The sequence below is a fragment of the Pinus tabuliformis genome, chromosome 8 (assembly GCF_031772625.1).
Source record: "Pinus tabuliformis cultivar Carrire ecotype Pingquan chromosome 8, CPIR1, whole genome shotgun sequence".
NCBI lineage: Eukaryota > Viridiplantae > Streptophyta > Pinopsida > Pinales > Pinaceae > Pinus > Pinus tabuliformis.
The window spans coordinates 874174634-874190253 of record NC_142294.1 but is presented as its reverse complement, the minus strand read 5'-3'; positions in this window follow the sequence as shown (position 1 = coordinate 874190253).

The following is a 15620-nucleotide window of genomic DNA, read 5'->3' as shown; positions in this document are numbered from 1 at the left end:
AAAAGGAGGGGTATGGGAATTTGATCTATCTCCGATTAGAACAACATCAGTAGCTTCTACTCTACCAACTAGTGGCTTACCTGTCTCATTAGCAGCCTTGGACAATATAACATTCGGAAGAGGAGAAGAAGGTACTACATTTAATTCATTGAGCGGCAATTTTTGTTGATGTTTAAGCTTACTAAGCTCAAACATAGTTATATTTTCTTTCATTTTCTTCATGTCTTCAATGATGTTGTAATCCATAGAGTCTGCAACTACTAATGTTTTAGATGATGAAGGTGGATTGGAAGCTGATGGCTGATTTTGAGTAGGCATCGCTGTAGACTTCTTTGTGGGAATCCTTTCTTTATTACTTGTACCCATGTTCTTTTTCTTTTGAGTTGGTTGAATATGTTCAGGAGTTCCTTTACTCCTGGTACTCATTGGAAAAGCTTCCTGTTCATTTTCAGTATCAGAATTGGGTAAAATGAAGTCCCACATCCCATGACATTCTACAGCTTCCTCATCTTCAGTTTCTTCAGATGATAAGAACGTATCTTCTTCTTCATCGTTCTCAGGGTCTAACCCTGTGTTGGATATAGAATTAGGGGGTTTTGATTCTCGTTTCTTAAAGTTTCTAAATGGCTTCTTAGTTGAGGTCTCAACTACTTGTTTCTTAATTTCTATAATTTCATTTGACATATTTTTAGAACTTTTTGGAGACCTTCCATATCATATGGATCTTTAGCCATTTTCTTCTTTGAATCATCTTTGAAGGTAACTTTTTTAAATTTTCTATCTTCAAGAGAAGCTTTCTTTTCTAAGGCGATGATACGTTTTTCCACAGTAATTGCCTCTTTCATATTCTCTGCTAAAGTAGGCTTTGCAGTTCTATCCATAAACATAGCGATGTTTGAAGGTAAGGCTGATATGTACCATTCACTTCTAACCTGTTCACTTCTAATCTTTTATAGCGTTCAAAGATTTGTTTCAAATCATGTAAATGATTTTCTCTTTTCTTAGAGAAGACATTAATGTCATCCAAATAGACAACTACTGATTTATTAATTAGACTTTTGAATGCTATATCTGTTGCTCTTTGGAAGGTAGCTCTAGCATTAATTAAACCGAAAGGCATTTTTTGAAAGGCATAAGTTCCCCACTTAGTTCTGAAAGCAGTCTTGAGTCTGTCATCGGGGTGCACCAAAATTTGGTTATACCTTGAAAAATGATCTAAGAAAGACATTAATTCAAAACCAGCTACTGAATGCAAAGTTTGCTCCATTGTTGGTAGCAGGAAGTTATATTTTTTATTTGCTTTATTAAGATTTCTGAAATCAATGCAAATTCTAATGTCACCAGTTTTCTTTCTCACAGGCACCAAGTTGGACACCCAATTTGAATGTCTAACAGGAAAAATTATCTTAGCCTTCAAGAGTTTGTTTAACTCAGCTTTTATCTGACTTTCAAGGTTCAGATGAATTTTCCTTAATTTCTGTTGTACTAGTTTTTCTTCAGATATCATTGGAATTGTATGCTGTATGATAGAAGTATCATATGTTTTCAAGTCATCATAATTCCAAGCGAAGACATTTTTATATCTATTCAATAATCTGATAAATGCAAATCTTTCTTCTGAAGTAAGTCCTAATCTTAGATTGATATTTTGTGGCTTGTCTTCTGTGCCAAGATTTATTAGTTCAAATCTTAACGTAGAAATTTGAAGCTTTGAATTATTAACCTATTTAAACCTATATTTGATGTCATAAAGGTCTTCAAGTTTGACCAATGGTTTAGGTAGTGAATTTCCTTCAAGTTTTTCCTTAATTTGAAGATCATGCTCATTTTCATCAATAATTTGATTATCATAGGACTTATCAGAAGTTAAGAAATTTAAAATGTCGTCATCATGATTGAATACTTGCCAGTTAGTGACATTATCGGGAATCGATGGTCTGAAAATTAACTCTACTAAAAATCTATCAGGACTGTAATCTTCAGATGGAAGGATCTTAGAGGCAACATTGGCTAGTAAATCTATTGTTGCATTTTGAGATCTAAGAATGGGAGAAATATTAAATGCTAGAAATGAGATACAAGGTCTTGTACCATGGATTGATAATGTTTAAGGTTACTAGAAAGGAAATGTATAGTATTTATGACTTTCTTAATAACAATTTTAGAGTCACCAAACACTTTCAAATAATACACCTTAAGACCAATTGCTTTGTAAAGTCCTTGAATCAAGGCTTCATATTCAGCAGTATTATTTGTGCACTCAAATTCTAATCTACATGATAGCATAGTCTTTTCTCCCTCAGGACTAACTAAAATACATCATGTTCCTGCACCGTCATTAGATTTAGACCCATCAAAATATAATGACTAAAATAAAGATTTATCTACAGTTATTTGCAATTTCCTCAGCAATTTTAACACACCTTGATGTATCTGTTTGGGAAAGATTTTCAATTTGAGATGTGAAATATTAAATGAGAAAGGTGATGATTGAGCACTAAAATTACCAAAGAATGATTCAAATGAGTAGTTACCAAGAATATTATTGTTGAATGCTATAGGCTAGTTTTCTTGTTCAAACTCTGTTACAATATGAGTCATATGCTTTTCTTGATCAATCTTGATCTGATTTGGCTTCCCTTTATAGGGAAGCCACATGTGAGACCAATCAGTAGAAATGTACCCATGAAGTTTCTCAGACCAGTCTCTGTTTAAAATCAAACCATAAAACTTAGGAATATCAACAATTAATATATCAATTCTCTGAACCACTATTGGATTAGCTGATAACCTAATGCTAACTAAGTTAATATCTCCCAATACTTGGACCTTAGTTCTATCCAACTGGACAATATGCACTGCAGACTTTTGGTGTTCAATATTCAGTTTAGAATAAACTGAATTTGGCATTATATTCGATGAAGCCCTTGAGTCTATCAAGCAATTGTGTATATTTCTATTACAAATCTCATAGGTCAATATAAAAGGATGGGTATGGGAATTTGATCTATCTCCAATTAAAACAACATCAGTAGCTTCTACTCTACTAACTAGTAGCTTACCTGTCTCATTAGCAGCTTTGGACAATATAACATTCGGAAGAGGAGAAGAAGGTACTGCATTTAATTCATTGAGCAGCAATTTTTGTTGATGTTTAAGCTTACTAAGCTCAAACATAGTGATATTTTCTTTCGTTTTCTTCATGTCTTCAATGATGTTGTAATCCATAGAGTCTGCAACTACTAATGTTTCAGATGATGAAGGTGGATTGGAAGCTGATGGTTGATTTTGAGTAGGAATCATTGTAGACTTCTTTGTGGGAACCCTTTCTTTATTAGTTGTACCCATGTTCTTTTTCTTCTGAATTGGTTGAACAGGTTCAGGAGTTCCTTTACTCCTGGCACTCACTGGAAAAGCTTCCTGTTCATTTTCAGAATCATAATTGGGTAAAATGAAGTCCCACATCCCATGAAATTCTACAGCTTCCTCTTCTTCAGTTTCTTCAGATGATAAGACCGTATTTTTCTCTTCATCGTTCTCGGGGTCTGACTCTGCATTGGATATAGAATTATGGGGTTTTGATTTTGGTTTCTTAAATTTTGTAAATGGCTTCTTAGTTGAGGTCTCAACTACTTGTTTCTTAATTTCTATCATTTCATTTGACATAGTTTTTAGAACTTTTTGGAGACCTTCCATATCATATGGATCTTTAGCCATTTTCTTCTTTGAATCATCTTTGAAGGTAACTTTTTTAGATTTTCTATCTTCAAAAGCAGATTTATTTTCTAAGGTAATGATATGTTTTTTTACAGTAATTTCCTCTTTCATATTCTCTGCTAAAGTAGGCTTTGTAGTTCTATCCATAAACATAGTGATGTTTGAAGGTAAGGCTGATATGTACCATTCATTTCTAACATGTACACTTCTAATCTTTTACAGCATTCAAAGATTTGTTTCAAATCATGTAAATGATTTGCTCTTTTCTTAGAGAAGACATTAATGTCATCCAAATAGACAACTACTTATTTATTAATCAGACTTTTGAATGCTATATCCATTGCTCTTTGGAAGGTAGCTCTAGCATTAATTAAACTGAAAGACATTTTTTGAAAGGCATAAGTTCCCCACTTAGTTCTGAAATTAGTCTTGAGACTGTCATCGGGGTGCACCAGAATTTTGTTATACCTTGAAAAACCATCTAAGAAAGACATTAATTCAGAACCAGCTACTGAATGCAAAGTTTGCTCCACTGTTGGTAGCAGGAAGTTATCTTTTTGATTTGCTTTATTAAGATTTCTGAAATCAATGCAAATTCTAAGATCACCATTCTTCTTTATCACAAGCACTAAGTTGGACACCCAATTTGAATGTCTAAAAGGAAAAATTAACTTAGCCTTCAAGAGTTTGTTTAACTCAGCTTTTATCTTACTTTCAAGGTTCAGATGAATTTGCATTAATTTCTGTTGTACTAGTTTTTCTTCAGATATCATTAAAATTGCATGCTGTATGATAGAAGTATCATATGTTTTCAAGTCATCATAATTCCTAGTGAAGACATTTTTATATCTATTCAATAATTTGATAAATGCAAACGTTTCTTCTGAAGTAAGTCCTAATCTTAGATTGATATTTTGTGGCTTGTCTTCTGTGCCAAGATTTATTAATTCAAATCTTAAAGTAGAACTTTGAAGCTTTGAATTAGTAACCTGTTTAAACCTATCTTTGATGTCATAAAGGTCTTCAAGTTTGACCAATGGTTTAGGTATTGAATTTCCTTCAAGTTTTTCCTTAATTTGAAGATCATGTTCATTTTCATCAATAATTTGATTATCATAGGACTTATTAGAAGTTAAGAAATTTAAAATTTCGTCGTCATGATTGAGTACTTGCCAGTTAGTGACATTATCAGGAATCGATGGTCTAAAAATTAACTCTACTGAAAATCTATCGGGACTGTAATCTTCAGATGGAAGGATCTTAGAGGCAACATTGGCTAGTAAATCTGTTGTTGCATTTTGAGATCTAAGAATGGGAGAAATATTAAATTCTAGAAAATGAGATACAAGGTCTTGTACCAAGGATTAATAATGTTTAAGGTGACTAGAAAGGCAATGTATAGTATTTATGACTTGCTTAATAACAATTTCAGAGTCACCAAAGACTTTCAAATATTACACCTTAAGACCTATTGCTTTGTAAAGTCCTTGAATCAAGGCTTCATATTCAACAGTATTATTTGTGCACTCAAATTCTAATCTACATGATAGCATAGTCTTTTCTCCCTCAGGACTAACTAAAATACATCCTGTTCCTGCACCGTCATTAGATTTAGATCCATCAAAATATAATGACCAAAATAAAGGTTTATCTACAGTTTTATTTACAATTTCCTCAGCAATTTTAACACACCTTGATGTATTTGTTTGGGAAAAATTTTCAGTTTGAGATGTGAAATTATTAACTGAGAAAAGTTATGATTGAGCACTAAAATTATCAAAGAATGATTCAAATGAGTAGTTACCAAGAATATTATTGTTGAATGCTATAGGCTGGTTTTATTGTTCAAACTCTGTTACAATATGAGTCATATGATTTTCTTGATCAATCTTGATCTGATTTGGCTTCCCTTTATAGTGAAGCCACATGTGAGACCAATCAGTAGAAATGTACCCATAAAGTTTCTCAGACCTGTCTCTGTTTAAAATCAAACCATAAAACTCAGGAATATCAGCAATTAATATATCAATTCTCTGAACCACTCTTGGATCAGCTGATAACCTAATGGTAACTGAGTTAATTTCTCCCAATACTTGGATCTTAGTTCTATCCAACTGGACAATATGCAATGCAAACTTTTGGGGTTCAATATTTAGTTTAGAACAAACTGAATTCGGCATTATATTCGATGAAGCCCCTGAGTCTATCAAGCAATTGTGTAGATTTCTATTATAAATCTCATAGGTCAAGATAAAATGAGCGGTATGTGAATTTGATCTATCTCCGATTAGAACAACATCAGTAGCTTCTACTCTACCAACTAGTGGCTTACCTATCTCATTAGCAGCCTTGGACAATATAACATTCGGAAGAGGAGAAGAAGGCACTGCATTTAATTCATTGAGCAACAATTTTTGTTGATGTTTAAGCTTACTAAGCTCAAACATAGTAATATTTTATTTGGTTTTCTTCATGTCTTCACTGATGTTGTAATCCATAGAGTCTGCAACTACTAATGTTTCAGATGATGAAGGTGGATTGGAAGCTGATGGTTGATTTTGAGTAGGCATCGCTGTAGACTTCTTTGTGGGAACCCTTTCTTTATTAGTTGTACCCATGTTCTTTTTCTTCTGAATTGGTTGAATAGGTTCAGGAGTTCCTTTACTCCTGGTACTCACTAGAAAAGCTTCCTGTTCATTTTCAGTATCAGAATTGGGTAAAATGAAGTCCCACATCCCATGACATTCTACAGCTTCCTCTTCTTCAGTTTCTTCAGATGATAAGACCGTATCTTCTTCTTCATCATTCTCAGGGTTTGACTCTGCGTTGGATATAGAATTAGGGGGTTTTGATTCTGGTTTCTTAAAGTTTCTAAATGGCTTCTTAGTTGAGGTCTCAACTACTTGTTTCTTAATTTTTGTCATTTCATTTGACACAGTTTTTAGAACTTTTTGGAGACCTTCCATATCATATGGATCTTTAGCCATTTTCTTCTTTGAATCATTTTTGAAGGTAAATTTTTTAGATTTTCTCTCTTCAAGAGAAACTTTCTTTTCTAAGGTGATGATACATTTTTCCACAGTAATTTCCTCTTTCATATTCTCTGTTAAAGTAGGATTTGTAGTTCTATCCATAAACATAGCTATGTTTGAAGGTAAGGCTGATATGTACTATTCACTTCTAACCTGTTCACTAGGTTTTGAGGCAGTAGGAATCTTATTTAAGAGTTCATTAAATCGTGAATTGAACTCTTTTATAAGCTCTCTAGATTCCGTTTTAAGATTTGAGAGATCATTGATTAACGTTGCTATGGATCTGTCATCACCATATTTAGTTAAGAACTGCTCTTGGAAAATATTCTAACTAATAATGGATCCTGATGATGGATCCTGATGGATGCCTAAACGCCTGCATCTGGGTTGAATTTTGGCAACCATTTCTCGGGATAAGCTGGCAATGGGTTCAAATGTGCAGGCATTGTGACGGTACCAGGATTGTTCCATGGGTTCTATGCTATTGTTGAGCTGCTAATGGATGATAGCGTAGATGAAGATCTAGATGGTTGAGAAGCAGATGTTATTGAAGTTTCAAATGGTTGAGAAGTATATGTTGAAGTTCCAGTACCCTGTTGAATGACAATCTGGAGTGGGGGAGTGGGTGGTTGACTTTGCAATGGAGAAGATGAAATGGACGATGATGATGAGAAAGTTTCACTATCAGACCCTTCAGTTGTCTTCCTTGCTCTTTTTCTTTTAGGCAAAGGTAATTTAGTAGGTTCAATACCAAGCTTTTCACTCTGAAGTCTGGTGAGGGGATGAGAAGGAATGAATTGCGAAGTCACACTGCCTTGAGATAACTCAAATTTTTGTGGTGATATTGAGAATCCTTGAAGTTTATGAATTAGAATTTGTACTTCGGGAGATTCTAGAGTTGATTTATATGAGATTTTTTGGGGTTGAGTAGTGGTTGTTGTTTCCTCAACTTCTAGCTTAGAAAATAGATATTTAGCATGTGAGGGAGAAGTCGGAGGTGAGGTAGAGGGAGATTTACTCTCAGAATGGATTATAGATTTGTATTTTCTCACCATTCACAGTTCATGCCTTCCTTCTAGCACCAAAAATGTTGATGCCTCGAAAATCGTTGCATCAACATCAGGGAAACCACCTGGTCCGAACCTTAAAGTAGCTCCTTTTCCGTTTGGTGTGGTGGCTCCGACTGGATATAATGGGACCAGTTTCCCAATGATATATAAGTGGGATGGATAAGTGATCAATTTATAGTATCTAATGGGAATGATGAATGATCTATTCTAAAATGCAACAATATAAAAGTAACTAATCTATTCTAGGAAGTCTTTCTTCTAGTGCAAATTTTGATGGTTCTTATTGACAAGTAGGCATATAGATGACTCTACTCATAAATAAAAATATTCATTCATATGATAATTACTTTTTTCAAGTAGTTGAACAAAGTAATAATTAAAATGTTATCACACTAATCTTTTATATATTACTGACACACATATCTATGAAAGATAACAACTCTTAAACAATCAATAGTGATAAGTTGAAGAATTGTTGTAAGAATGTATACATATATCAATAATAGCAAAATAAGTAAATGCCGATTTACATAAAAGCATGAAGCAAAAACACATATAGTAGTACCGTATGCATTTGAGTCTCCTCCGATATGAATCGCATTCAGATCCTGCCTTTTAACTTGGGAATAATTTCACAAGAAGCAATACTGCATATCATATAAAATCATTCTTTATCAAAAATCAGAATTCAGGTCCAGTTTTTATAAAAATAAATATATCGGAAGCACAGTAATGCAACTTCCAATCCAGGTCTTAATGCAAAAATTTGAGGACCCTTTTTAAAAACATGAAAGGGTCTATAAATACTACTTAAACTAACAAACTATGAAATAAATATGTTATGCGCTGGTATAACCAAATCACAAAAATGTGAAAATCTTCTTGAAATAGGCATGCTGCGGTCGGTCAAAAATGGTTCACTGTATTGGCTGATCATCTTGTGATTGGAGCTGACAAATGGCGAGCATCGGTTGAAGTTCTGGTGGATGACTCATGCGTGAGTGTAACTGAGCAGTGTATGTGGCATCATTAAGTTTGGGAATCATATGGCCAATTGCGTCGGTAAGGCATTTAATTGCTGTTCTCTGACTATATAGTTTGACAAGGAAAAACCAAAAGGTTTCCCATGTTAAACTTTGAATACCTACGATCAATATTTCCCTCTGCTCTAGCTCCTGTTTTCACATCTGTTCTAATGCTTTTACTGGTAGAAGTTTTCCTACAGAACACTTTGTTATTAAATCTGATAAATAAAGACTCTTATTAATTAATTCAACCACATTTCCTGTTGCTGATCTGCATCTTGGTGTTACTCTTTCAGCGTTCATTAGCTGAGATTGCCATTCAATAAATATAATTTCTTTATGCGATTCTAGAATTTGTGGTAGATTAGTAGCTTTTCCCTCTTTAGATTCTTGCCAAGAGAGAAAATTTGTTAATCTTTGATCTACTTTTTCCAATTCTAGTCTTGCATCTACTGATTTGTTAACCATGGATGATGAAATTTCACACAGAGGAATAACCAGTGAGATTTTATGACATAATAGGCTCAACTGACTAGACAATGCCCTAGTAATTTGTAGAGCCTCCGATCTGAATTCTCCCACTTAGGAATATTCCTTGAATCTTTCTATCTGAACTGATAGCTGAGCAATTTGTTCTTCCTTCGATTTACTCAGCTATTCATTTAATAATTGCAACTTACTTAATGCTTGGGATAACTCCTATTGCATATGAATTGCTTGCTCATCAATCCTTTGCTTTTCTTTGAGCAATTGCTCATTCAACTGGTCATTTAGCTGCTTCTAGGCTACTAATTGTTGTTCTAGCCATTCTATCTTGTGTTCTTTCTCCTGTGCCTGTGCTTCTAGCAAACTAATTGCTTGGTCTTTTTCTTTTAGCAAATTACTAACCTTTGATGCTTTATCCATTGTGGCCACTGTGTATGCTCCAACATACAGAGAAAGTTTGGTGAGATCATTAGAAGAGTTAACTTCCTCTCTCCATACCACATTCATCATCTCTGTTTGTCAAGTCAAAAGAGGAGAGTGATCAATTTTCCTCTTTTTCCTTTGTCTTTTGATTACAACCCTATGCTTAGGGATGTAGAAGACATTTAATGGTGGTATTTCTTCTATGTGTAAAACAATTTCATCGGAGAGATTTTTAGAGATTATTTCTATGTCCTTATGGATCATGGGTGGGTCGCTTGTTCCTTCAGTTGGAACTATGTTGATTACTGACTTCTGAGTAGTGGTCACCTTAGGTGTACTGAATCCTTGAATGCACTCAGTATTACTAATGATGGAATGAAATTGCTGCCATTCCTTGATTAGCTTAGGATCAACATAAATGCTTGAATCAAGGAGTCCGCTATTTGTTTCTTGTTTGTGCTCTTGCTCTAGCAACTTTTCCTATTCAGGAACCTTCTCCACTACAGGAGTATTATTGGCAGCTTTCTGTTCACTTTGACTCTGTGGCTGAACTGTTGGGGTTGTAGCTAATTATTCCAAAGGCAGAGTTTGCAACCTCTAGGCTCTCAGCCTATTGAATTTTTCTAACCCCTCTTCTCCATATTTGATATGAGCCAATTTTTTAACCCGATAAAATATTTCAGCTAAAGCAAAAAAATCATCAAAGTCATCTACTTCATGATCAAATCTGGTAAGTTTAACTTGAAAGGTAACGTTATAGGCAACCTTCCTTGGATCAAATTGCCTATGCGGAATGGTGGCAAGATTTAACATCTGAATCTTCTCTGCATGCTTATAATCATGTAAGGTAAAAATGCCACACCTTAGGGGGAATGTAGGCCACATATGTTTCTTGGAATCCCTCAGGGTTTTTGACGTTCCTTCAACTGTTATCTGATATGCTAACTCTCGAGCTAACAGTTTATCAGGAACATATAGAGGAAGAGCATGGGGTTTGGTAAGACTGCCAAAAAGCTTTACATAAGTAAATTTCTCTTCTCCGAACCAGCTACCCACTGCTGTTAGGTCAACTGCTACTTCCTGAGATATCCTAGGGGCAGACATGTTGAAGATAGAATAGTATACAGGTAGGACAAAACCATTGCAAATTATGTACAAGTGATTCTTATAGTGGGCCTTCCACAATTTTCTGTGATAGATATGAATATGATTAGGATCTTGGGAAGTCCACCTCCATCCAAGTACAGGGTATTCAAGAATTAAAACAAATGATATTGAGAATATATGCACTCTAGTAAAAAGGAGGAATGGTCAGGGAAGTTGTCTACGCTTTCCTTCTATATTCTAGTATCTCAGTGGCTATTCTATCAAATAGAATATTTTCCCAATCCATAACATAACCATGAATTGCACCTTCCATCAATGGGGCCACATCTATAGTAAATCTTGCAGAAGCATGTTGTCCCCACAGTCTACACATTAGAATGCCAGCATAGCAATAATGAGAAGCTAATGAGTCAACAAAATACTTACCCGATGACTCGTGCTTATGTTTCTCTGGGAAATGCCTCCAGTGTAGGGAAAATTTTAAGAACCCCCCTAAATTTACATGTATAATAAATGGGCAAATCTCCATGGTATATAGGAAAAATGGAAGGCGATTTTATCAATAATATGATATGTATATATAACTTTTGGCCGAATCTCTCACCAGGCAGGCGAATATTTTACTCAATTATAAAATCTTGTGTTTATTGAATACACAAATGAAATCATTGCATTTCTTTAAAATATCTTTTGAAATCAAAATTACCGAAATTACATATTGATAACCTAGTGGGTGTAGGATAAAATTCACCTGTGCCATTCACAGAAAACATGAGAAAAAACCTAATACTATATATAAAACCAAGAAAAATTCAAATTCATCACTTCTAGGGACCTCGTAACCACCCTGCCAATACACAAGTATGTTCCTTTTTGCAATTAGAAAAATTACCCAAATTACAATTTGTTACTAGTGCAATCAATCCATTCTTTTTGGCCTTCTTTTTAGCCCTGGATTTGTTTCAGTTTAAAACAGAAGTATACAAATATACTTGTCCAATGTCTATGCTTTAACCATTCACCTTAGGATGTTTTTACAATATAATTTCCTAAGTCTATTTAATATCATCATTATCATAAAAACCAACCTATATCCATCTTAACTCCACATCTACCACTCTTAAGGGGATGAAATCTATTTATCCCTCTGAGCACTTGGTAGACCGAAAATTAAGATGGATCTAAGATGATAGAATTTCCCCTTTAAATAGTCTACGCTCACATGAATACCATGGTATTACCATGGGTCAATAACATGGGTTATCATAAACCTAGAGCTTAAAAATTACTATTAGTAATTTGTAAAAATTAATAAAATTAATAGTTGATTTTTATTTTATTTTTTATTTTAACCAAGCTAAAATGTTAACATACAACGTCCATTTTTACTCCTCATCGGATCAAATATTTTTTCACTCTATGCTAGTTTGCATATCATGATATTTGATACCTCTCATGGGTTAGTAGATCCAGAGTAAAGATGGATCTATGCTGGTTTAATTCCCCCATTTAAATAGGCTACATTCCAGGTGAATACCATGGGTCAATACCATGTGCCATTTTGGTGAATACCATGGTTCAATACCATGTGCCATTTTTATTTTTATTAATACTAATATTAGGGTTAATAATGTTTTTTTGCATGGTATTAATAACAATCCAGTCCATGGTATTTGTCCCATAGTATTTTGCCCATAGGTTTCACCTAAATATAACACATTTTTTTAGTGTTCGTAAATATAAGGTGACTTATGGAGTAAATATAAAAAAATGTTTTATTTGTTTACCATACCTCTCATTTATTTGTATTTTTATTAATTTACCATAACTCTTTTACAAATATGGTATTTGGCCCATATGATTCACTTAAATAAAACCTCTTTCTTGAGCCTTCATAAATAGAACGAGGGTTATGGACTAAATATAAAAAGAGGTTTTATTTATTTACCATGCGTCTAATTTATTTATATTTTTATTTATTTACCATACCTTTTGAGTAAGTATAAAAGACGTTTTATTTATTTACCATACCTCCACTTTACTTATATTTTGTTTTGTTTACACCCTTGCATGTATATAAGGTGGCTTATGGAGTAAATATAAAAAATGTTTTATTTATTTACCATACCTCTCATTTATTTATATTTTTATTAATTTACCATACCTCTTTTATAAATATGGTATTTGGGCCTTTGGCCCATAGGATTCACTTAAATAAAACCTATTCTTGAAAATGGGCGAATGGATTCACTTAAATAAAACCTATTCTTGAAAATGGGCGAATGGAAGGTTCTAACTCCTAATTTCAAGGGCTAAATTTACCTTTTTTACCCTCTCCCTTAAAATAAGGTGGGCTATTTGAGGTGATTTGTAAAAATGTAGTATGATACAAAATATTTGCCCACTAAAAATTTAAAACCCCTTAATTGCCCCAAAGGGCGAACATTCGCCCCTAAACTTTTCTATGCTCCAGTGTCTGATCGATTTTGATTCCAAGTCATTTTCTTTTGCAAATGTTTCTAGGAATGCCTTGTTATAGTGCTTCTTAGGCAGAGGTAGATGATACATTTGCCTGAGATCTTCAGGTTTAAATGAAACGAATGTTCTTCCATCAGCCGTGGAAAATGTTCTGTCTAAAGTTTGGATTTTCTCGACGACCCATCTAACCACATCTATGTATGGAAAAATTTTGGCCCATGCCGCTATCCTGTGAAGGTATGAACAGGCCAGTTCTTTGAGAGTTCCTTCTGAATTGCTGGTGGAATCGGCTGTGGCTTCCTCTTCCAATTCTTCGAGCTCCTTTGCCTCTATCAAATTGTAAATACTTTCCCAGCTCGCATTTCCCAGACTGATACATGTTGTATCTGATATTAGTCCCTTCTTGCTCGGTTCTGGTTCTTTAGCTACAAGAGTTGCCTTGGCCTTCTTAGATTTCTTCCCCATCTTCTCCGGATTCATGAGTTCAAAGAAACTCTTCACATAGATAATTACAAACCGTAACACAGGGATATTGCCGCTGAAGGCCAATATGAAAATGAACATAATTAAGGCAGTTGACATATGATAAGTCAGACGCAGTTAAGAACCACCATGAGTGAAATCTTTGAAGGATTTACTCTTAACTATGAAACTAATATTTGTTCGAGCTGCCGACCATGATGGATAAATGTCATAAATACCCATCTCATCGATCATATATTGAATGATTATCTCAAGCGTGTCTTTGGATTTTACCGATTGGCAATCGGCGATAAATCACAAATCGCAATCGAGAGTTTCAAAAGGGCAAGGCTTCATCACTTGAAACGAATATCTCCGATTGCGATAAGGTGATATTATAGTAAGGCGGAGTATGTTTTCATTGAATTGGTTTGATTTATTAAATTTTAAAAGACTTATTGTTAAGATTAGGTATGTTCTATGCTAGAGCAATTTATTTAAATTTTCACAGCTAGCAATCACATCAGCATTACGATAAACTGCAGATAGAACATAAATATAAAACGCAGAAGACAAGCCAAGACAAGAGGACACAAAATGTGGCGCGAGCCAGGGACAAACCCCACTATGTGTGGGGAAACCCTTTGATCAAATCTTCTTTTATCTTCAAAGTTTAGCAGAGAGAGAGTACATTTACAACATAATTCAACACTTTGACTTATCTAGATCTATCATAGATCATTTCGTATAACGATGAAATCAGTTGAAGGAATTTTGCTTCAACTGATTCTCCAAGGTGACGGCTTCACCTATTGTAGTGTCGCCTTTCGTCCATTTGCTGCACCTTACCGTGTAGCATCATCATGCTGCATCAAGCATCATCATGCAGCTCATGATCACTATGTTGCCCATACATCATGCTGTCCATGATCTCATACATCATGCTGCCCATGCATCATGTTGCCCATGATCTCATCTATCATGCTGCCCATGACCTCATACATCATGCTGCCCATGATCTCATCTATCATGCTGCCCATGATCTCATCTGTCATGCTGCCCATGATCATTTTTATCTTGATACTAATATAGTAATGACTGTTGAGACTGTATGTCTCCTTTTACAGGTATGAGAAACACTGAAACTTATTGAGATGAAACCCAACGTAATCCTCATTACTGTTGTTTACAGCGTCCTCATCACACCTCCTAGGTTAGGTTACAACTGTACCTCAGAGACATCCAGGACTGATAACCAAAGTGACCTTGTTGCTGCCTTAATTCATTCAAGAATAGAAGATCAGACCGGTTTGTGTGTTACCATTCATTGACTGCGTTGTACAGCATATAAGGTCTCCTCCATTTGCTGCGTATATGTATCTTCATGACCTGTGCATATATATATATATATATATATATATATATATATATATATATATATATATATATATATATATATATATATATTGCTGCGTATGCTGTGCATATATATCTTCTGCGTAAGGTCTCCATCTATTAATTGCATAAGGTCTCCCAGCTGTTCATACATATATTGCTTCATGACCTGTGCATATATATATATTGCTGCGTATGCTGTCTCAATGACCAGCGTATTAGGCTTGATGTTACTACGGCTAGGTGTCGTATATGTTGTCACCTACGTGTATATATATTGCCACGCTGTAATATATCATTGCCATACTGTAATATATCATTTCCACGCTGTAATATGTCTTTGCCTCACTTTAATATATTATTTCCACGACCTGTGCATCTAGTGTATTAGCCCTCTCCTACCAGCGTATAAAGTCTCCACCAAT